A 25275-nucleotide genomic window follows, 5' to 3' on the forward strand; every position below is an offset into this window, starting at 1 on the left:
ATAAATCCAAAATAAAATTATGGAAACCTTCATGAAACTGTGAGAAACATTGTCTATACTGACAAACGCTTAAGTAATCCAATCTGTACTCATTTTAGCGTGAGTGAGACTTTCTTAATTCAATTTTGCAAAATCAGGCGCCCAGTACCTTAGACATAGACAGACGTGCCACATGGCCCTCCACAAATTTACTCCTGTCCCCCCAAAAGCCCCTCCGCCAGTTCCAGATCTCCATGTACAATTCTATGGTATGTCCCATTTTCCCTCCCCACAGAGAAGCCAAAATGGCTTGCTCAAGGTCTTAAGGGCTGTATTTTTATTTAAATTTCCTAGTCCCAGAATAGCCTGCTTAAATCAACAATCTGTCTGCCAGGTTTTGTAATCTTATGAATTCCTGAAGATGAACCACAGAGTTATTTCTCACAAAACTAAAATATCAAAATGTGAAGCTATTTAATGTTTCTCACCATTTCCTTCATCTATGTCTATACTCTTCTGAAGACAGTGTGTTCCCATCTCTCTAACCCTTCTCCAAAGAATTCTGTGTTCTCTAATGTACACCACATTACAACATTAATCTTGATATCCTCAAGAGACTTCAGCTACATTCCTTTCGAATGTTCTTTGAATTTGGGGAACAAAACCAAGTCCAAACCAAGATCATGGCTGTACAGTGGATGAGGTAAGGTTTCCTACAAAATTCCCTGAAGACCGTCCTTGCTACTCTCAGAAAATAAGCAAGTGTTTTGTCGTGATGGGAAAAGAATTCCTGTGGTCCAACTTTCCGGGCCTTTTTCTCACCAACGCAATTTTCCATTCTCTTAAAACTCTTTCATAGTAAGCCCCCATGATCACCCTGTGTCTTTTGAGAAAGTCTATCAAGATAATCTCTTGAAAATCCTCCAAAACAGTCTCCACACCTTCCAAAATGACCTCTCTGCCTTGAATGCAACCGGCCTAGCAGATCCCCTTGGAAGCCACTGACTTAATTGGATCTCTTTCTAAGGCTTCCTAACAAGACTAAGGCAAGTGTATTACTGAAAGAACTTATCTACCAATTGCAGAGACATGTTTAAACATATTTTATTTGGAATAAACTCATGCATGCTTTATCTGGAACCCTAGAAGCAATATATATATTTGTTGTTGTTGTTGTTAAGTGCCATCGAGTCGATTCTGACCCATAGCGACCCTCTATAGGGTTTCCAAGGAGAAGCTGGTGAGCTTGAACCACCCACCCTGCAGTTCAAATGACTTTGCAGTCTGACACATTAGTCCACAGCACCACACCAGGACTCCTTAAATATATATATATTTCATTAACTCTTGTGTAAATGCTGCTCACTTTATATTTTTTATACTTTTATTGTATATTTATCCATCACCCCTCCTTAGACAATGAGCTCCCTGCAGGCAGGAATTGTATGTTTCATCTTCAATACGTATTTGTTACATGATTACCAAGTGTCAAGTACTAGAGCCAAAACAACAATTGAGGATATAGGAATACAATGCAGTGTCGATCCATGGCTGCTGCCCACCTGGGAGTGTTCTTCACATAGGGTTGTGCACTACACAACCTGTACAATAGTATGTAACAGCCCTGTCATGATAATCAATCAAATAATTAATAGTTACAGTTAGCACATCAACCAAAGTGTCTCATCTCATTTTGCTCCTTTGTTGGTGACTGAGTTTAGATCTACTTGCTGTTAGGTGCTACAGAGTCCATTCCAACTCATAATCACCCAATACACAACAGAACGAAACTGTCCAGTCCTACGTCATCCTCACAATTGTCACATTGAGCCCACTGTTGCTGCCACTATGTCAGTCCATCTTGTGGAGGGTCTTCCTCTTTCTCATTGACTAGAGACTGGTTCTTCCTGTTTGGATATGTTTGTTCAAATACCAGCGATGAAGTCTCACCATGCTGCTTCTAAGGAGCACTCCAAGAGTACTTCTTTCAAAATAGATCCATTCATTCTTCTGGCAGTCCATGGTACTTTCAATATTCTTTGCCAACGCCATAATTCAAATGCATCGATTGTTCTCTGATCTTCTCTATTCATTGTCCATTAGGTCTAATTTGTCTAATTAAGTGACCTTCTTGGATCATTGCTTCTTACTTCTGTGGCAGCTCTGAGATCTCCAACTTGTGGTTGTTGTACTTGTTGGTGAGTCGGCTCTGAGTCACAGTGACCTCGTGTGTAATGGAATGAAACATTACCTAATCCTGATTCATCTTCATGATTGTTACTGAGCTTGAGTCCATTATTTTCACTGACCCTCAACTTAACCAAACACAATGCCCTTTTCTAGCAATTGATCTCCTGATGAAGTGTCCAGAGTCAGCATACCCAAGACTCCCCATTCTGGCTTCTAAGCAGAATGCTTGTTGTATTTCTTGTAAGACAGATTTGTTTGGGTTTTTTGGGCAGCCCACGGTATATTTTTTGCCCGCACCACAATTCAAAGGCACCAATTCTTCTTCTGTCTTCCTTTTCCAATGTTCAACTTTTGCATGCATATGAGGAAATTGAAGAGACCATTATTTAAGTCCTAGGCGGATACTGGACAGTTAGTGGGTGTTTGGAATTAAATGTCTAGATGGATGGATGGATGGATGGATGGATGGATGGATGGATGGATGGATGGATGGGTGGTGGATGAATAGATGGACAGACAAGCAGATGGATGGATGCATACATGAACTGGATGGGTGGGTGTATAGATAGATGGACAGTCAGATGGATGGATGGATGGATGGATGGATGGATGGATGGATGGATGGATGGATGGTTGGATACATGAGAGGGAAGCGTATTGTTGAGGATAATGATAGCTGTCATTTATATACGAGAACTCATTTGGCTGAGAGACTTTTGAAGACAGCTTCAAATGTAACAAGACAATGACACACTGGTGTTAAGAGACCCAATGAAACACAGCAAATGTCCTGTTAATGGCATTCCCACCTGTGCAAGAGCAAAGTGTCACAGTTAAACACAATCAGGAAGTGATCACTTTGCCTGCCTGCATATCCATGAAGTCAGCTACATTGCTGGTGGACGGGGGTCCTGCTCCTGCTCTGGCTCAGCAAACTTACTGTGCAGGGTTTTGCAAAGAAACCTGAATTTCCAGTGATGTTTGCATGCTTGTCTTCATAGCAGTGCGTGAGAGTGGGCTGTGTCTGAAGTTGGGAGATTTCAGCCTGCCTAGCCCTAGCAGCTCTAGCCCTTCAGTGTGTCTCTGGGATACAGTGTCTGCCGGATGTGCCATGCATTATCCACGAGCACTGCTTATTAGGTGCTTAGCTGAGACAAAGTGTTCAGTAAAGAGTACTTAGTCTGCCTCAGCCTCAGTTTCCTCTCAGTCTGCTGAATTAAAGTGAACCAGAAGCTTTCTAAGGGGTTTCCCATCCTAAGTGTCTAAGATTTTGATAAGTCATATAGTACAGTGCTGGGGCATAGCTTTGGGCCATTCTTGGTGTCATCCAATCAAATCTGTGCCCAAATCAAAACCTGCCAAAGAAACAGGCATCTCAGGAGGACAGGAGGAGAAACATCAGAGATTGTGACAGTGATGGGGATGTCCCGTCTCAGATTTAATGGATGTTAGCAGGTTTCAAGGGTCCCCGAGTACCTCGGATTGCTAATTAGCAACAAGGTCCCCTCTTCCCAGGGCTGTTTCTTCATAATTTCTCATGACTTCTCCTTCTTTGTGGTTGATGCTCCATCCCATCAGTGCAGGCTGCTTTCCTTATCTCGGACTGATGGGAATGAAGCAGGACAATAGGACAATGGCAGCCAGCGGAGCCAGCAAGCCTAGATCCTCAGGCAATGCTGCAAGAACCCCATCACTGGGAAACTTCTAGTAGAATCTAGACACTCACTTGGAGCCCTGAACTTGACCCACTTCCCTTTCCTCAGTGTTTTAACAAAACTCTATAAGTGATCTCTGTATGTGACAGGGAGTCCTGGGGTGGCGCTGTGGGTTAATGCACCATACTGTAAAGCCATTTGAACAGCAAGGTTGGTGGTTCAAGCTCACCAGCTGCTCCTCGGAAACCCTATACAGGGTCACTATGGGTCGGAACCAACTCAACGGCACTTAACAACAACAACAAATATATGACAGGAAGGAGCTCTGGTAGCATAGTGGTTGCAAGTCGGGCTGCTAACCTCACGGTCAGCAGTTTGAAACTACCAGCAATTCTGTGGGAAAAGAGGAGGCTTTCTGCTCTCATAAAGATTTATAGCATTGGAAACCCTATACAGGGTTGCTATGAGTCGGAACCAACTCCACGGCACATAACAACAACAACAACAACAACATGTGCCAGGAGTCCTAGTGTGGCACTGTGGGTTAATGCGCTGGACTGCAACGTTGGTTTGAATCACAAGGTCAGAGGTTCAAGCTCACCAGCCACTCCTCGGAAACCCTATACAGGGTTGCTATGGGTCAGAATTGACTCAACAGCACTTAACAACAATGATAATATGTGCCAGGCATGTATAATTATGCATTGAACTTACGAACAAGAAATTCTTGCAACACAGTCAATGTGCCTCCAGAGACTTATCAAACAAAGCACATCTTCACGACTGGCATGCCATCTTCAGGACCATTGGAGTCCATGGTGATGGCTACTGTGCTTCCTAGGACTTCCCTAGTTTTCACTGACCGATGTCCATTCATCACTGGGGCCTGCTGGCTACCTTCAAAGTAGGCCAGTAGGAGGCAACCACAAACTGAAAGGCAGGGGGAGAGGGGAGTCAGAGTATTTATCCCCCTGTTGGAGTCCCTAGTGTTATAAACAGGTAACACACTTTACTGCTGAAATGTTGGAAGCTCAAGTCCACCCCGAGGTGTCTAGAAGAAAGACCTGATCTACTTCTGAAGAATCAGCCATTGAAAACTCTGGAGCACAGCTCTACTCCAACACAAGGGGGCGCCATGAGTCAGTGTTATCCAGACAGCAGTTGGTTTAAAGATAGCAAGGGGGCAGTGGTGACTCAATGGTAGAATTCTCATCTTCCACATGGAAGACCTGGATTCGATTCACAGATAATTGATCTCAAGCACAGCTGTACTCATCTTTCAGCGACGGCTGTCTCATTTGCTATGATGCTGAGTAGGTTTCAGTGGAACTTCCAGACTAAGGAAGACTAGGAAGAAAGGTCTGGCAATCTTCCAAAAACCAGTCAATGGATCAAGAGCTGATTTACAAACAGGCCATTAATGCGGTTAAAAAACATCTTCAGAAGTCTCAGCGTGGTGCAAAGTGTTAATGCACTCGGCTGCTAACTGAAAGATTGGAAATTCGATTCCATCCACAGGAAGCTCAAAGACAATCTTCTGAAAAGTCAGCCAAAGGAACACAGCTTCCCTCTGACACATGTCATGAGGCTAAGTCAACTGGACTGGATTCCTCTCAGCTGAGCTGCGGTTGGACAACATCATGGGCCTCCTTTGAGGCCACGTGTCTATATAGCATGACTTCATCTACAACCAGAGATCCTAAAGAGCTCCAGGAACCATGCCTTTGGTTCCTTGTGCCTTGGCGCCCAGCACTAGTAACACTTCCTGCTGTCCGAAGCTCCCGGGCACTTGACTACCTCCTGTTCATTCCTTAGCCCTGCCCACAGAGGTGCCAACAGCCCTATCCTATACACTCTCCAGTTTCCCCTTCAGAGTGTGCCATCTGTTTCCTGCTAGGACCCTGATTGAGACAGCTGGTTACAAAAATGCTCTGAGACAAAAGGATTTAGCTCAATCTTAAGAGTTATTTCCCGGGTGAGTACAGTTTATTTTATGGACCATCTCATTTGTCAGCTTAAGAATTTCATAAATGAAAATCTTCCAATCTTCCATACCTTTTTTTTTTTTTTTCAGTATCTTTTTTCCACTAAGAGGTTTTTCAGGTGTCTTGAAAATCCCTTGGAATTCTAGCTTCCTGGATTTCGCATTTGAGATCTCTGCTCAAAATTATAGGAATTCCAGATCCTCTAACACTAAGTAGAATAGTCTCCTCCGCACGGCTGTTCAGAGCCCATTTTAACATGGTACTCATTTGGTGATCTCTCTTAATTCTCTCCAGTCTACAATCACAGCCCCTCCGTCCTAGTCTACTCTCAGGTTCATTCTGGTTCCAATGCCTGACCTACCATCTCCCCTCAAACACCTTCCAGCTTCTGTTTTTCCCATCCCTGAAACTCTAGCCACTTTTTGAGGTCCATCTCAAACCCTACCCTTCCCAAGTCTTACCTGGTACTCTACCTATGTTTCGCCTTCAATCCTCCCTTCTTGAAGTCCCAGAATGTGTTTTGGTTGGTTGGTTTTTGAATTAATATCCCACCAAGTTGAATTTTTGAATTTGCACAAGAATAGATGTAAGTCAGCTGTAGAATTCCCTTCTTCCCCTAGGGAAGAAATCCAGGTTCAGTTCTCAGCCGATGTGTCCTGTCTCATGCCTAACAACTACCCTACTGCCAGTGAAGGCAGGTGTGTTACATGATTCTGAACATGCTTCCAGACTAAGAGAGACTCGGATGAAAGTTCTGATGATCCACTACTGAAAAATTCAGTCAACAAAAACCCTACAGATTGCAACATTTCAAACAACAGACAATCCTGGAGCTGCCACAGAACTGAGCTGTGCTGCATTCCATTGTTCAAGAGTCAGGGGCCAACTCAGCAGCAACTGACAGTAACAACATATATTTGTCTAACTGTCATCACAAACTTGATACCCAAGAGTTACATCCGAAAGCAATGTACTTTCTTCTCCACTGCTTAGCTCTGTCTTTTCAAATGATAGCCTATAAATGGAATCTTATAGCATGAAAAGTTTTGAGACTGGCATCATTCTTGCAGCCTGCTGAGTCTGAGATCCACTCAAGTTATGGAGTCCATCCATGGTTCATTTCTTTTCAGTGGAGAGTAGTAGCCCATTGCATGGCTGCCTCACGGTGGCTCATCCATTTACTCACTGAAGGGTATCTGTAATGCTTCCAGTTTAGGGCATTCATGAACAGAACTACTATAAACATTCACACCCAGGTTTTTGGTGAACAGACATTTCCATCTCTCTAGGATAAACCAAAGAGTCCTGGTGTGGCACTGTGGATTAATGTGCTGGACTGCAAAGTCAGTTTGAACCCAGGCTCAAGTTCACCAGCCGCTCCTCAGAAACCCTATACAGGGTCAGGATGGGTCGGACCTGACTCGACGGCACTTAACACCATGATAAACCAAGGACTGCAACTCTTGCGCCAGAAGGGAAGTGTGAAGTTTTACAAGGCACATCCTAAGTGTTTTTTAGAGTTACTATGTCATTCTGCATTTCAACCAGTAATACATTAGAGTCCTGATTGTGATTAGCAGCCCAATGTTTAATCTACCAGCGTTCCTTGTCTTTCGTGTCATTAGCCATCGAGTCAGTTCCAAGGAGCAGTCTAGTGCTTATCCTAAAGCACTGCTTCAAGACTCCTGGTTGGTGGTGGCTGTGTGCCACCGAGTCGGTTCTGACCCATAGCAACCCTGTATAGGGTTTCCGAGGCTTTTCTACAGGAGCAGAAAGCCTCATTGTTCTCCCATGTTGCTTCTGATGTTCTGGTTAGCAACCCAATGCATAACCCACTACACCACCAAAGGTAGGGTGTTACGTTGTTCTCCTTTTCTCTTGATATTGTATTGTCTTCCCTTACTTCCCCACGTCTGAGGAGGAAGGGGCCTTAGAGGCAACATCTGTTACTAAAAATCACCGGGTATTCAGAAGACCCAGCTCACTTCTTGGGTTTTGTTTCTGTTTATGTGCTGTTTAGGTTCTGTATTTCTCTCCCTGCTCCATCCTCCTTTGTTGGTTTGGAAGGGAAAAAAATCAAGGGCATTTTGCAGCAGGGAGGATGCACAGTCTTCTCTACTTCCAGCAGGAGGATCAATAGATAACCCATCTTTTCTTCAATAGTTTATCAAGGTTTCCTTAAACTGGCATTCTTCAATTATTAGTGTGATAGATGTTGTTGTGTGGTGTTATGTGCTTTTGAGTCCATTCTGACTCATATCAACCCTGTATAGTGTTTCCAAGAAGTGGCTGGTGAGTTTGAACCACCAACCTTATGGTTAGTAGTCCAGTTCTTATACTACAGCACCACACCAGGACAGTGACAAAAAGAGGGTCAAATTTTTAGTAGCAGTGTAGACTTCAAAGAAATAGAGCGAGATAGACTCTCCAGCCTGTCTTAGTCGTCTGTTCCAAGGCTAACAAGAAAGTCACCACGTGGTTCAGTCTAGCTCACAAGGAGTCCGCTCTGTAGTTTGGATCCAAGGTTTCTTGGTATCAAGGCAGGTGCTTTTACCTGATGCTTGATTCTCTACCTATCTCTCATCCAGACATCTTGTAAAATGGAGTGGAGAGAAGCTCTGGTGGCAATAGTTGGGCTGCTAACCTCAAGGTCAACAATTTGAAACTACCAGCCATTCCAGGGGAGAAAGATGAGGCTTTCTGCTCCCATAAAGATTTATAGCCTCAGAAACCCTATGCAGGGTCTCTAACAGTCAGAACCAACTCCACGGCACACCAACAACAACAGATGGAGTCTTGGTGTGGTGCTGTGGGTTAATGCACCAGACTTCAAAACCATTTGGACTGCAAAGTTGGCAGTTCAAGCTTACCAGCTGCTCCTCAGAAACCCTATACAGGGTCGCTAGGGGTCGAAACTGACTTGATGGCACCTAACAACAACAACAACAGGGTAGGAATGTTTGGGGCTCAAACTCCAAACCCTTAGACCATTGTTGTAGAATTACAATGGGTTTTGGTGCATCTGATGGTCAAGAAACCAGCATTGAGACTGCATAGTCTTCCAAGAGGGACCCTGTCATAGGTTGGATGTTATGACTTTGAGTGGTTTCCCAGTTGTGTAGTGATGTTAGCTGGCAGTTAAGTGATGATCCCCATGATGTGCTCAGATGTAATGAACCAGTAAAGGGATTAAGTGTGGACCATAATACACTTAATCCCATCACACCCTCCATCTGATGTAAGGGAGTTTCCCAGGGACACCACCTACATCACGTTTTATTTTACAAAGTTGAAAGGAGAGAGACATGAGCAGAGAAGAGGGACCTGCTACCACCAAGGAAGAGGAGCCAGGAGTGGAAGGCATCCTTTGGGCCTGAGATCTCTGCACCAGGAGCCTCTTAGATCTAGGTGAAGTTTGATGCCAAGATACACGAAGATCTCCAAGGCATGCTGGGACCACAGATGCTGAAAGGAGACAGGACCATTCTCCAGAGTCGGTACTCTGAATTCATTATAGAATAAAGTTCTATTTGTTCAAGCCACCCATTTGTGATATATCTATGACAGTGCTAGGTTACTACAGCAGACACAAATCCAGGGGTACTCTACAGAGGGAAACATCCCTGGTAGTGGCCCCCTTGGCTTAATTAAGAATCCAGCGTGGGCAGCAAGAGAACAATTCAGGAGAAAATGCTTTTGGGTCTCCCAGTGGTTTACTGCATTTACTAAACAGGCTTTCTGGTCACCCAGCCTATAAACATTGATTTCTGGATCACATCAAATCTTCTGGAAGCTCTAGCAAAGCCTAGCTTATAACCCTGGGTCTCTGGCCCTGGGCTCCTCCTTCAACCCCAAAACACAAAATCAAACTCATTGCCACTGAGTCGATTCCCACTCATAGCCAGCCTGTGGAGCCCACGTCCTTGTTATCTGTCATACAATTACCAACAGAATCCCCAAGCATAATTCTAAAACACTTATTTTTAAATTCCATTCAGCATTTTTGAAGTAAGGGGGAAAATTAAGTTAAAAGTGAACCAGGGTTCTTAGAAAGCATCCCTACGGTGTCCTTTTCAAAGACTTAATCAAGATTTATTAAGTTTTAATTTTATGTGTGAAGCATATAAGTGGAGACTCTGATGAATACAAAACAAGGAGCAAACATGGTCAACCTTGAGAGAATCTGAGAAAGAAAGACAATTAGGTTTGGGGCCAGAGTCTAAAATCCAGATCTCACACTTGGGAACTGCGCTATGGGGCTCTGGATTGGAAGACAAATCACTGAGAAATCTAAGGCTCAATAAAAGAAACACAGCAGTTAAGTGCTTGGCTATTAACCAAAAGGCTGGTAAACCCACTCAGCTGTCTTGCTGTAGAAAGACCTGTCAATCTTCTCCCTAAAGATTACAACCAAGAAAACCTGATCAGATAGTTCTACTATGCCACGTGGGTCACTATGAGGCAGAATGGACTCAGCGGTACTTGCAGCAGCAACAGGCTCAAAGACGAATAAATGAAACTGAGCCAATAACTCCTTTTTTATTTTTCTAAGTTTTTATTGTGAATTACGTTGAGTTTACATGGAAGAACATCAGCTTTACATTCATCCTTTCATATTTCGTTCATTGCAATGATGACAATCTCCTCCATGCATCATCAAACAACCCAAGGGTACACCCCATAGGCCTGTCCCCTGGCCATCAGCACACAGCCCCTGTCCCACCTTGAGTCCACTGTCCCTAGCCACTCCATCTCTCCACATCTTCGTCTCTGCCTCCATTTCTGGTGTCACTGCTTCTCTGGGTAGGGTCCCACTCTCCATTCTTCTCACTTGATGTTCCCAGGGACCTCCGCTCCTGGACTGCAAAATCAATTACTCCCCTCCTTTTGTTATAAAACATCTATCTTTACATTTCTGACCCTCACAGTCAGTCCTGATAGCAATTATTCACTATTGTACCGCAAGAGTCTTATCCCCATCTCCTTTCATCAGCCCTGTCCCAACAGATTAGAAATCACTCAGTGAAGATTCTACCTTCCCCCGCCCCCTCTGGAACTAGGCTCCCTCTTGAAAGCTTACAAGCCAGTCACTTCTCGCCTTTGTAGCCCCTGAATTTTGGGTAGCCAATGTTTGAGTTGTCCATCCCTGTCAACCTGTGTACCGAGAGGGTGGGAATGATCCTTGCTGAAAAGATTTGTTTCCTTTTTTGAGCTACTACATCTGTAAGTATAGGTAAACTTCATAAAATTGTAGCAGGTTACTCTTTTTTTCTCCCTCTTCTTTCTTCTTCTAGTCGAGTTCTGATCACCCAGCCATTGAAGCCAGGTCAAATGGGTAGACATCTCCCTTCACTTCCTATCAGCTGGATGCTTCACTCTCCGCTCTAGTCCTCTGTGGCCATGTCACTGCCTCTGGGCCCAGGAGTCCCTAGGTCTTGCCATATGGCTGGCCAACCAGGTCTCAACCCAGGTTCATAGGGGTCTATTCATTGTGGTCAGACTTAGCTCCCAACTTTGCTGTTTTTCCCCCACTTCCCCTTATTGGTGACCAACATGGTCACCAGCCAGACCCAATGTCCACTTAGCGTTCATCCATGTTATGCGATGGCTTGCAGCTTCCTTGTTGTTCTTCAAGGTAGCATAATATTCCATTGTGTTTAGGTACCACAGTTTGTTTATCCATTCTTCAATTGATGGGCACTTAGGCTGTCTCCATCTTTGTGCTATTGTGAATAGTGTTGCTATGATGGTTGTTGTTGTTATGTGCCATGGAATCTGTTCTGACTCATTAGTGACCCTGTACAGGGTTTCCGAGGCTGTAAATCTTTACATGAGCAGAAAGCCTCATCTTTCTCCCACGGAATAGCTGGTAGTTTCAAACTTCTGGCCATGAGATTAGCAGCCCGATTCATAACCACTATGCTACAACTCCTTCTTAATGTTCTGTAAACGATAAAATAAAATAACCTGTGGGCATGGAATTTGTAGTGTTTGGTGCATGGTGGGTCCTTGGTCAGTCCTGGCTGGCTGGCTGGTTAAATGGGTGAAGAAGGTTTGCTTTGGCCGTATGGTTAATTACTTTTGTCACCTTTCTAGCCATATATCTGCATTCTGTGAAATGGTCAAATCCTCTGGCTTCTATGGCTCTTGAGTCTTGCCTTAATCCTGCCTCATTAACAGCTCACTTCCAAATGAAGGTAAGACTCACGAGTAAAGATTAAAGGAGTGCTGGTGTGGCATTGTGGGTTAATGTGCTGGACTGCGAAGTCGGTTTGAAATGCAAGGTAGGCAGTTCAAGCTCACCAGCTGCTACTTGGAAACCCAATACAGGGTTGCTATGAGTAGGAAATGACTCTACTCAAAAACAACAACAACAACAAGGAGTAAGCATTCAGTCACCTTACTAGAGGGTGTGATTCAAGTCACCACCCTTAGTTTTCCTTGGGGCATAGTCTGAGACCTACACGTAGGAATGCTTTGGCAAAGCTCTCTCCTAGGCACTTTGAATCCGGTATCTGGCTAATCTCCATCTGACCTCCATTTCCTGGGACTGCTGGCCTATCACCTGACCTGATTCATCAGCTCTGCAGCCTGCCATCTGATTCGCCGGCTCCCACAGCCTGGTGCATCAACAGCCTATCTGATTCACCAGCTCCCACGGCCTGGTACATCAACAGCCTATTATCTGACCACCCAATTTGGGTTCCTCAGCCCTCTGAGACTATGTTGTTTTTGTTGTTGTCAGGTGCCGACCTTATGCACAGCAGAACAAAACACTGCCCTATCCTGGGCCAACGACACAATTGTTTCCACGCTTGAGACCATTGATGCTGTCACTTTGCTAATCCATCTCGTTGGGGGGTTTCCTCTTTTTCTCTGACCCTCCACTCCACCAAGCATGAAAACTTTCTCCAGCGACTGGTTCCTCCTGACAATAAGTCCGAAGTATGAGAGACGAAGTTTGGCCATCGTGGCCTCCAAGGAGCACTCTGGCTGCCCTTCTTCCAACACAGATCTGTTGGTTCTTTTGGCAGACCATGGCACTTTCAATATTCTCCTCCAACACCATAACTCAAAAGAATCAATTCTTCTATGGTCTTCTTTATTTATTGTCCAGCTTTCACATGCATATGAGGTTATTGAAAATACCATGGCTTGAGTCAGGCGCAACTTAGTCCTCAAGGTGACATCTTTGCTCTTCAACACTTTAAAAAGGTCTTGTGCAGCAGATTTGCCTAATGCAGTACGTCGTCTGATTTCTTGACTGCTGCTTCTGTGAGTGTTGATGGTTGGTCCAAGAAGAATGAAGTCCTTGACAACTTCAATCTTTTCTCCATTGATAAGAATGTTGTTTATTGGTCCAATGGTAAGGATTTGTGTTTTCGTTACGTTGAGATGCAATCCAAACCAAAGGCTGTGCTCTTTGATCTTCATCAGTAAGTATTTTAAGTCTTCTTCACTTTCAGCAAACAAGGTTGTATCATCTGCATTTTGCAGGTTGTTAATGAGTCTTTCTCCAATCTTGATGTCACGTTTTTCTTCATATAACCCAGCTTCTTGGATTGTTTACTCAGCATACAGGTTGAATAAGTATGGTGAAAGAATACAACCCTGTCACACAGAGAATATGTAGGTGAGGCGAATCCTCCAGATTCATGTCTGAACTATGAATCTGGGACTTATCGGCCTCTACAAGAGCATGAGTCATTTCTGTGACCATTGGTAAGTTCTGTGAGATATTGCAGTGTATTGCAGAACTCAGGGATGTGAGGAAGGGGAAGAGTGGTGGTTGGTAACAGGGGTTTGGGCGTGCTATAGCTATTAGAAAAGTCGGAAAGTTGGGATATCTTTAACTACTACTCTGTGGGAACCAGCCTTCTGCTGATCCTTCTGAAAGAAATTATTCTTACAGCAATATAATTGGAAAACCCAGAAAAATACAAATAATAAAACAACCCTAAGTTTTACACAGGTGATAATGCAAACTGTATACTTATGTGTAAAATTAAGTAAAAATGTGCCATCTTAGAGAGAATGTGACCAAGAAACACTTTGGAGAGGCATGAGATGTCAAATGGGTTTTGAGAATGGCCACGGTTTGGATAAGTGGTAAGAAAGCGGGAGCCAGAGGAAGTACCAAGAATAGAGACAGTGAAAACATGGCGGGTCTGTGCAGCATCTGACATCCATCTACAAGCTTTCATATGGCAGCATGAGGGAAACCCAACCAAAATCAGAACCATGTGTGAAACCTAAGACCCCTTGGCCTCTAGCTATCCCCCTCACAAAGGCTCACGCCTCATCAGATCAGCCATGGTACGTACTCATGACTCCCAGAACCCAAGTTTTTAACAAAACCTTTCCAGAATTTCTCACAGTCACAAGCTGTCAGCTGTCTAGTCGTGGCATCTTCTTGAAAGGTGGGTCCACCTCATACTTGAATCTCTCATGTTCTCCCAAAGGAAGATTTGTGTTACCTCTTTGTAATTGATCAGATTGAAACACACACTCTCCAAGGTGGGTGTGCAGGCTCCGCTGAGTTTCTGTAATACCCAGTTCCTTGCTGTAGAGTTGACTCAGACTCATGAAAACGTCATGGTTAACAGAGTGAAATGGTACCAAATGGTGTGCCATCAGGGCAAGCTCAAGTCCATTGATGCCATCACTGGGTATTTTTGAACACTATCAACCAGGGACTCGTCTTCCAGCATTATGCCAGATCACTCTATTGTAATCCATAGATTTCCAGTGGCAGGATTGTAAATGGATTGTTGTTGTTAAATGCCTTCCAATCGATTCCAACTTATAGCAATCCTATATAGGGTTTCTGAAGAGCAGCTGGTGAGCTTGAACCCCCGACCTTGCGATTCAAACCAACTTTGCAGTCCAGCGCATTAACCCACAGCACCACACCAGGACTACCAGACCTTTACTTCTAGTCTGTCTTAATCTTGAAGCTCCCTGCTGGTATTTGAAACACAGGCGGTATAGCTTCCAGCATCACAGCAACATGCAATCACCACAGTGTGACACACTGACAGATGGGCTGTGGGCAACACCCAGAAACCCCCTCAATTAAACACACTTGATACAATGACTTGTTTACACATCCAAGTTCCCCACGGCAAGCTCTTTGTAGGGAGGAGATGCCAAAAAAAATTCTTGATAAATTCTGGCCAGCAAGCTACAGATTCTATTCCTTGCAGAAAAGAAGAATGCCCTGTATTAGAAAGCAAAGCCAGAAGACGTTTTTTTTTTCCTGAAGAACTTATTTTCAGCGTCCTGTGCGAATTGTTACACTAAATGTTTGGTGTGTGCCACCTCCCTTGATTATTATGATGACTTTATGAGTTTGGGAACCATATCGTTAATTTCAGAGAGCGAGAGACAGTCCATCCATAAAGAGAGGTGAGGTCACGCGCGCTGAAGATTACAGAGCTGCAAAATGGAAAATCAGAATCTGAAATGAGATTTGGCTGACTCAAAGTCCGTTGTGAATGTGCTTAATGGTCCCAGGAGAAAGCAGTCAGCTAAACATGGGGGGTTGAGGGTTTGAGGTCCCTCTTGGACTCATGTCCATGAGACTTGGAACAGTGATCGATAAGCTATAAAGGGCATATAAACAAATGAAAATTACATGCGAACGGGAACTCAGAAATGTGTGGAGGAAAAGAATGTGATACACACAAGAGGTTAGGGGAAAGGATTGTGTGATATCATTACTTATCATCATTATACTTCATTACTGATGCCTCAGTCCTAAACGCCATATTTATTTGTGGCTCTTTTTACTTTAAACACAGCCTCTTTTTGATATGAAAGTCATGCTGACAAAACAAGATTGATTAAAGTTTCTAATTATTGTCTTCACAGCATGACCAGTGGCAAATGAAATGCATTTTCTTTTTTTCTCCCAGCAAACTAGAGAGCTCACTAATGCAAGACCCAAAACTCCTCTGGTTCACTCAAGTGCCCACTAAAATGCCTGGCAGGAAAACAAAGAATAAAACAGCAAAAGCTGATGGTTCAAATGGTTTGAGCTCAACTACCAACCACAAGGCTGATAGTTCAAACCCAGTCAGTGGTTCTGTGGAAGAAATGCCTGGAAATTCATTACCATAAAGTTTATAGCCAAGAAAACCCCATAAAGTCCGACTGTATAACACACGAGGTCACCATGAGTCAGAAACCACTGGAAGACAAGTTTAATGTTTTGTTTAGTTGTTTTAACTTCCAACAAAGCCGATCTCCCACTGATAGACAGTTATCCAGGGTCCAAAGTGAGGACTGCAGAAAGAGTCTTCAATGGAGATGCCTTACAGAAGGATATTTCTCTTCCTGTCTTCCTTCAGTCCCCAGTAACAGACTCTGTGGACAGTTTTATTATCTTTTCATATAATTCTATTGAATTTCCATCAAATAATCCTATTGAAATTCTATGACAGTATGGTCTTTAGATCTTCAGATACCACCTGTCTGTCTGTGGAGGCTTACATGTTGCTAGGATACTGAACAGGTTTCAGCAGAACTTTCAGACTAGGAAAAAAGACCTGGTGATCTGCTTCCAAAAAATCAGCCAATGGAAACCCCATGGATCAAGAGTATCTGATCTGTAACCAGTCATGGGGATAGCATGGGAGCAGGCTATGCTATCATTCTGTTACATGTGAAGTAGCCATGAGTTGGGAACCGACTGGACAGTGGTTAACAACTGCTGTAACAAATAAACCATTAAATTTTCAGTATTAATCCATTTCCTACTCATATAATGGGAGTCCTGGTGTGGAACTGTAGGATAAGCATTAGACCACAAGGTCAGTTTGAACCACAAAGTCGGTGGTTCAAACTTACCAGCCACTCCTTGGAAGCCCTATACAGGGTCACTAGGAGTCAACTCAACAGCACTTAACAGCAACAATAGTTCATACAATAGTGCAATCAGATGCTCTAACTGGTCAGCAGCCTTCCACAGGTAATGTGGGGACACAGGCTCCCTCTGTCTTTTGGATGGCCCTTCCTCTCTGCCTCAGAATTCTCTGGATCCAACCATTGGATGGGGTGAAAGAAAATGGAGAGAACACAGCCGGTTTGTTTCAAAGCAGCTTTATCCTGGATATAACCCGTTCATCACACTCCACTGGGAGAGGCAGTCACCTAAATGCCACCAGAGGCTGGACAGCCCCTTCCCACTGACACTCTCCTCTCTGGAGGAACAGAAACTTTTGGTGGACAGTTGACTGTCTTCCCAATGCAATTTCTTTTGTCACCAATATCCATGTTGTGGTTGTTGGGTACCATCGAGTCAGTTCTGATTCATGCTGACCCCATGCAACAGAGGAGAGCTGCCCCTAGGGTTCTTTGGGGATTTTGTTTGTTTGTTTGTTTGCTGTAATCTTTATGACAACAGGTCACCAAATCTTCCTCCTGCAGAACCACTGAGAGGGTTCCAACTGCCAATCTTTAGGTTAGCAGCTAAGTGTTTAACCATTGCACACCATTGTTGTTGTTAAGTCCCGCCGAATCAGTTCCAACCCATAGTGACCTTATGCACAGCAGAATGAAACACTGCCCAGTCCAGTGCAATCCTCACAATTACTGCTATGCTTGAGTCCTTTGTTGTGGCCACTGTGCCAGTCCATCTCATTGGGGGTCTTCCTCATTTTCATTGACCATGTATAATGTCCTTCTCCAAGGATTGGTCCCTCCTGATAATACATCCAAAGTATGAGAGACAAAGTCTGACTATCTTGGCTTCTAAGGAGCATTCTGATTGTACAGACTGGTTTGTTCTTCTGGCAGGCCATAGTACCTTTACTATTCTTCTCCAACATCATAACTCAAATGCATCTATTCTTCTAAGGTCTTCCTTATTCATTGTCCTTTGAAGTGCATATGAGGTTGCTGAAATATCATGGCTTGGGCCAGGCACACTTTAGTCCTCAAAATGGCATCTTTGCTCTTGAACACTTTAAAGAGTTCTTGTGCAACAGATTTGCCCAATGCAATGAGTCGTTTGATTTCTTGACTGTTGCTTCCATGAGTGTTTAGGGTGGAGTCCTGGTGTTGCGCCATGGGTTTATGCATTGGACTGCAGGGTTGGTTTCAACCACAAGATCAGTTCAGGCTCACCAGCCACTCCTCGGAAACCCTATACAGGGTCACTATGAGTCAGAACTTAACAACGACAAGCAAAATGAAGTCTTTGACAGTTTTAATCTTTTCTCCATTTATCATGATGTTATTTATTGGCCAAGTGATGAGGATTTTTGTTTTCTTTAAATTGAGGTGCAATTCATACTGAACGCTGTGTTCCTTATTCACATATAGGGTCTGCCCATTCAGAATCTTACCCAACACTGCATCCAGTGAAGGTACAGGAAGTCTGAACGACAAGCAGCCATTTCTCCTCATGTTTCCTGAAGTTCTTCATAGTGTGATAGGTTACGGGTAGCAGAGCTCACTGTCCATGGTTTAGTGAGCCTTCTGGGTGATTTCAACACTCACTAACTTGTGAATACCACTGTTTTAGTGTAGTACAATGACATTTCTTATTAAGAACCTTTTTAAACTTCTTTCAATCCAAATCAAGATTTTCAAAATGTTTGCACAATGACTGCGGCATGGGGGCACATGCAGAAACCCCCAATGATTTCCTCGAAGCTCAGTACACATTTCAATGAAATGTGCTGAAATCCATGAAAGAGCTTCAAAAATTATAAAGTGTAATACAAATTAATAGTAGTTGGTGTGGCAAATTGGTTTTTAAAACATTCGTGTTGCTTTAGAAGTTAACAACTCATATATCTAAAGACAACAGCCAGAGAACACAGGGGCATAAAGTCATTCCAGTCAAGTTTAAGTGTTTGGAAAACAAACAAAACACCCAAGAGCATCTGAGACATGCATTCAGTATATTTCTGAGTGAATTTCAGTATCATCACCCATATGGCATGGGATTGTTTGCCTCTGTATTTTGGTATGTTTCAGCTGTCTAGACAACTTAAAAGTCACTGCTCTAGAAATAAGCAGCAAGTTCTATTTGGGGGTTTGTTGGTAAGATACGGAAGCTTTCTGGACAAGGACAGACAGTGAAGAGAACGGAGTGTGAACTGTCCATCCACCAAACACTGGAAGAAAGGCATCATCCAGGCCAATAGTTCAAGGTCAGCAAATGAGGAGGCAGTGGACAGTGGGCCTGGACACATCCTCATCACAATTCAATAGAACAGCTGATGCCATAGGATTTGGGGTCATTGAAGGGTAGGTCCAGTAGGTGAATCAGAGTCCTGGTGTGGCGCTGTAGGACAATCACTAGACTGCTAACCGCAAGGCCAGTGGTTCAAAGCCACCAACCACTCCCTGGGAACCCTATACGGCATTGCTATGAGTCGGAACCCACTCAACAGCTCTTAACAGCCAGAATTGGTGAATCAGCCTACCTTCCGCTCATCTCAACACAACACCGACAGAGAAGTCCAGGAGTGACCAGTAGTTGTTAATCTAGGATTGTTGTTGTATAGTGCTGTGGAGTCAGTTCCCACTCAGAGCGACCCAGTATAGAGTTTATTTAGGGTTTGTTGTTGATGTTGTTAAGTGTCGTTGAGTTACTTCTGACACAGAGCAACTCTGTATAAGATTTCTGAGGAGCGGCTGGTGGGCTTGAACCACCGATCTTGTAGTTCAAAGCAACCTTGTGGTCAAGTGCTTATCCTACAGTGCCACACCAGGACTCTGTTGTTAACTGCCACAGGATAAGGTGTGAGTGAACTATCTATCAAGAGTAAGAAACACTCCTCTTCCTGTCTAGGAAATGGGGTGTCTAGAAGGACTGAGAATGAGAAGGTAGGGATTAGGAAAGGGGCTCCCGGAAATCAAGCACAGGAACCCCGTTTCTATAGGAATCCATGTCTTAGTTCACTAGAGCTGCTGGCATAGAAATATCCACGGTGAAGAGTTTTTCAGAAGAAATTTTCATTTTCTCTGTGAGAAGTTCAAGAGGCTAGACGTGAGCATTCTGGATACCAGCTCTACGTGAAGGTGGCCTCTTTATAGACTCCGGGGGGACATCTTTGTCTTGATTCCTTAGTAATTCCCACTTGGGATCTATGGTCCTCATTTGTGCATGTGGGTCTTACTGCTAATCATCTCTTTTTATAGCTCACAAGGGATTAGGTTAAGGACAGGACTTGCTACACTAATGTGGCCCCATTAACATAACAAAGGAAGTCCTATTTCTAAACAAAGTCATAGTCACAGGCATTGGGGTAAGGATTACAACATATATTGTATGAGGTCACAATCTAATCCATAATAGTCTAGGACCACTGTGGGAACCAGCTAAGCAGCCAGGGACATCCTTTCAAGGATCAAACCCCAAACAAACCCATTTTCATCATGTGGATTCCTGCTCATAGGGACCCTATAGAACAGAATAGAACTGTCCCATAGTGTTTCCAAGGCTGTATCCTTTACAGAAGGTGGTCACATGTTTCTCCTGAGGAACCTGGTGGGTTCAAACCCCTGCTTTTCTGGTTAGCAGCCAAGTGTTTAACCACGATGGCTCCTTTTCAATGATTAGGATTGCCCAAGAATAGATCGAAAGTGAGTCCTCAACCCTAGTTCTAGACAGGACAGGGGAAGGTAGAATCTCCACTGAATGGTTTCTAATCTGTTAGGACAGGGCTCATGAAAGGAGATGGGGATAAGACTCTTGTGGTACAATAGTGAATGATTGCTATCAGGACTGACTGTGAGGGTCAGAAATGTAAAGGTAAATGTTTTATAACAAAAGGAGGGGAGTGACTGATTTTGCAGTCCAGGAGTGGAGGTTCCTGGGACCATCAAGGGATAAGAGCAGAGTGCGGGACCCTACCCAGAGAAGCAGTGACACCAGGAATGGAGGCAGAGATGATGACATAGACAGATGGAGCTGCAGGGGACTCTAGACCCAGAGAGGGAGAGGGGCTGTGTGCTGATGGCCAGGGACAGGCCTGTGATATGTACCCTTTGGTTGTTTCATGATGCATGGAGGGGATTGTAATCATTGTAATAAAATGAAATACAACAGGATGAATGTAAAACTGATGTTCTCCCATGTTGTTGTTGTTGTTGTTAAGTATTGTGGAATTGGTTCCGACCCATAGTGACCCTGCACAGAGTTTCCAAGGTTGCAAATCTTTACAGGAGTAGAAAGCCTCATCATTCTCCCATGGAACAGCTGGTAGTTTTGAACTGCCAACCTTGAGGTTAGCAACCCGATTCATAACCACTACATAAACCCACATAATTCACAATACAAACTTAAAATATAAAAGTGAGTCCTCAGATGGAGGAATGGAACAGTGTTTGGCTGCTGATACAGGCAGGGCTGGTGAGGAGTGGGCATCAAATCAAAACCCAAGGCCATCAAGTCAATTCTAACTCACCGGGCTCTTATAGGACATAGTAGAACTGGGCCATAGGGTTCTAGGACTCGGAATTTCGACAGCAGCAGACAGCCTCATCTTTCTCCCCCACAGCAGAAGGTGGGTGAGAACTGCTGATCTTGTAGTTAGTCCAACACTTAACACACTGCGCAACCAGGGCTCTTTGTTGGCACGTCAGTGAACCCAGGTCTAAGGAGCGGAGGAAGGCAGATGGTGGGACAATGAGGAGGGAGGCAGCAGAAAGAGAGAAAATGTCAGGAGTGTCCTCTCTGGTCTGTGTTTCTCTCGCCAGGGGCTTTAGGAGTTGAGAGAATGAGGCAGGTAGACGGGTCTTGCTGACTGGCCTGCTGAAGGCAGGTAGGCATCATGCAGAGCCAATCAGAGCCAGAGAGCAGGTACTACGTGGCTGTATGCCCCATCATGCCAGGAGTGTCCTGGTTCAAACCCAGAGAGAAGAGCTTAGTCCATTCTGAATGTTCAAGCACGCCCGGGATCCAAAATGAAGTGGGAAGAGGGATGAGGAAAGAGAGGTCAGGCGAAGGGTCTGGGCAAGCTGGGAGTGACTCCCACCACTGCCATCTGCCCTTGAGTAACACCTACACATGGCGCCCCCACGTGTCAGAGTAGCACTGTGCTCCTGAGGCTTTTCAGTGAACTAGCATGCCAGGCCTTTCTTCCGAGGTACCTCTGGGAGGACTCGAACTACCAACTTTTCAGTGAGCTGTCAATAACAGTAGCCAATTCACCACCCAGGAATACTTGCTGAGAGGGACGAGAAGTAAAATAAAGACTAGCTAGAGTCCACCTTGATGGTAATGGGCTTGGGTTTGATTTTGGAAGAATTTTCTGAATAAACTCTGGTGACCATGGCCAGCGTCCACAACATGAGAGCTGGGTTCCAGTACTAGAGCCCGACAGGGTAGACAACATCCTTGGTCACACACTCCGTGAAAGCTGAAGGCATGGGCTTGGCAATAATCCTTCAGAACGCAGAAAAGTATCTAGAAGAAGGAATCGTCAGAAAAAGGGTCTGCACCCCACCCCCTCAGCACCTGCTGACCTCAGCTCGAAGGTAATCCAGACAGACACTGGACCTAGAAAACTGGCTGCTGTTGAGAGTTTCCATTGAGCCCTAAATCACCAAAGGCTAACTCATAAAGTCCACTCCAACTCATTTGCAAATCTAATTTATGTAAAACCACTCAGTGGTCAGAGGTGAATTTCATTGCCCACCCCTCCACCACTTGCTGATCTGACAGCACCAGAAAACGCTCTGTTTGTTGACCTGAACTGAATTGAACCCACATTGGAAACCAAGTGGTAATCTAGAATTTGCTAAGACCATCCCATCATTCCAGAGAGTTCTGTCCAACACAGGTGAATTAGACCTACCTTGCCTTTGAGACATGGTAGTTACTCATTCCTCTGCTAACCCCATAAGGTGTTGATTTTAACCCATTGGTAAAAATATGTGGCAGGCTGCTTCTGTAAAGATTTACAGCCTTGGAAACCATGCAGGGACCGGTCCCTCTGTCTGTCCTATCTGGTCACCATGAGTCTGAATTAATTGACGACAGTGAGTGTGGTTTTTGTTTGTGTGGGTTTGTTTGTTTTATTCCTTGCCTTCAGAGTGTCTGAAATGGTTAAGCACTGAATTGTTAATTGAAAGGTTGGGAGTTCAAAACCACCCCGATGTGCCTCAAAAAGAAAGTCTAGTGTTTTAGTTCCAAATTTTCACAGGCATTGAAATTCCCTCCATGATCAGAAGTCTTGGTCAAGGAGAACAGAGCCAGGGTGGACCTCTCCTAGGTTCCTGTGGCAGCTGCAATAAACAATCACAAACTGAGTGGATTCAAACAATAGGACTTTATTGTAGTTCTGGAGGTCTGAAGTCACCATGTCACTGGGCTGAAATCAAGGAGTCCACAGGGCTGTGCTACCTCCAGAGACTCCATGGGAGACTCTATTCATGCCTTTTGCAGCTGATGACTGTTGGCATCCCACCGTAGACACACCACTTCAACCCTTCTCCAGCCTCACATCTCCTATACCTCTGTGTGTGTGTTGAGTCTCCGTCTGCCTCTCTTAACAAAGATACATTGGGCCCAGCCAGATCATGCAGAATAATCTCGGCACCTCAAGATTGTAACTTAATAACATCAGGAAACATTTATTCCAAATATGGCTACTTTGACTGTTTTCTGGGATTAGGACTTGATATTTTTGTTGTTGTTGTTGTTGTTAGGTGCCATAGAGTCAATACTGATTCATAGCAACACTACGCACAACAGAAAGAAACATTGCTGGGTCCTGGGGCAACCTCATAATCATTGCGGCACTTGAGCAATTGATGCTGCCACTTTGTCAGTCCATCTCTCTGAGAGTCTTCCTCTTTTTCTCTGACCCTCCTCTTTACCAAACATGATGTGCTTCTCCAGTGATTGGTCCTTCCTAATGACATGTCCGAAGTATGAGAGACAAAGTCTGGCCATCAGCACTCTGGCTGTACTTCAACCAACACAGATCAGTTTGTTCTTTTGGTAGCCCATGATACTTTTCAATATTCTCCTCTACCACCATAACTCAAATGCATCAATTCTACAGTTTTCCTTATTCACTGTCCAGCTTTCTCATGCATATGAGGTTACTGAAAATACCATGGATTGGGTCAGGTGCACCTTAGTTCTCAACCTGACATCTTTGCTCTTGAACACTTTAAAGAGGTCTTGTGCAGCAGATTTGCCTAATGCAGTACGTCGTTTGATTTCTTGACTGCTGCTTTCATGAGTGTTGATCATTATTCTGTTGATAATATCAGCATTCCCTACAAGATTAGGCTGAGGTTAGGACTTCATCAAATATCAGACTCTTGGTATGCATCTTTCTTTCCTTCTCTTATACTGTTTCTGTCCTCTTCAGCCAGTTCCTCTCAGGAACAATTTAAGGAATCGAATGACATGGCTGTGGGGGACAGGACAATCCAAGATCCATAGGTCAGGATTCACAGGCTGGGGATGCCTACAAGTTTTTGTCCCAAGATACAATATAGAATGTGATTGTATCATATTACCATACATCACAGCGCATTCCAATACGTTGTGGACAGTGGTTACATTGCATTAAAGAAAGTGATTACATTACTTTGCATTGCATTCATTGTGTTGCATTGCCTTGCATCCTGGCATTACATTTAGTTACTTTATGTTATAGCAAGTAGACTAGTGTTTGGCCAAATCACTAGGCTCCATGGCCCAGCCATGTAGATACATAAATTGTCCTTCTCAACTTTGTACAACTTTTTAAACCATACATAAGCTCCCAATGAAGACAATAACAATGTTACACTTCTGCCTTACATACTACAACTAAGATGTATATAGCCAAAAAGGCACTAACCCCTTCCACATCTAATGGGTTATGATGAGTACTAGGATAAGAGAGAGGAAAGGACAAAGATACCTGTATAAACACACACATTTACAGCAAATCAAGGAAGTAACACAGCAATCAATCAATCCACAAATTACTGACTTGTCTCAGAGTATTCTTGAGCAAGCTGAGCGATGATTAAACCAGACCAGGAGAAGAGAATAAATTTAGGCTGTGTTGTTTTAAGCCACTAAATCCATGGCAATTTGTCGCAGCAGTAACAACAATAAAAAAAATTAAGAAATAGTACACCTAGAGTATAATTTATTTTGCAAAGATTGGTCCTCTTTAGGGCATCTCAGAAAAGTATAAATTCCCACCCTCTTTCTGGTCAGGGTTTCCAACTGGTTCACTCTGGTTTTACCACTCTGGTTCTCTCTTGCTGAGAATTTGTATTTCTATGGAGTCCTGGTGTTGCACTGTGGGCTAATGCATCAGACTGCAGAGTCCTTTGAACTGCAAGGTCATGGTTCAAGCTCACCAGCCACTCCATGGAAACCCAATACACGGTCTTTATAGGTCAGAATCTACTTGATGGCACTTAACAACAACAACTGAATCTGAATCTACATTTGAGCAAGATGCCAAGATAACAAGTTTGTACAGGGTTTC

This window comes from Chrysochloris asiatica, unplaced genomic scaffold (genome assembly GCF_000296735.1).
Source record: "Chrysochloris asiatica unplaced genomic scaffold, ChrAsi1.0 scaffold00034, whole genome shotgun sequence".
Classification (NCBI taxonomy): domain Eukaryota; kingdom Metazoa; phylum Chordata; class Mammalia; order Afrosoricida; family Chrysochloridae; genus Chrysochloris; species Chrysochloris asiatica.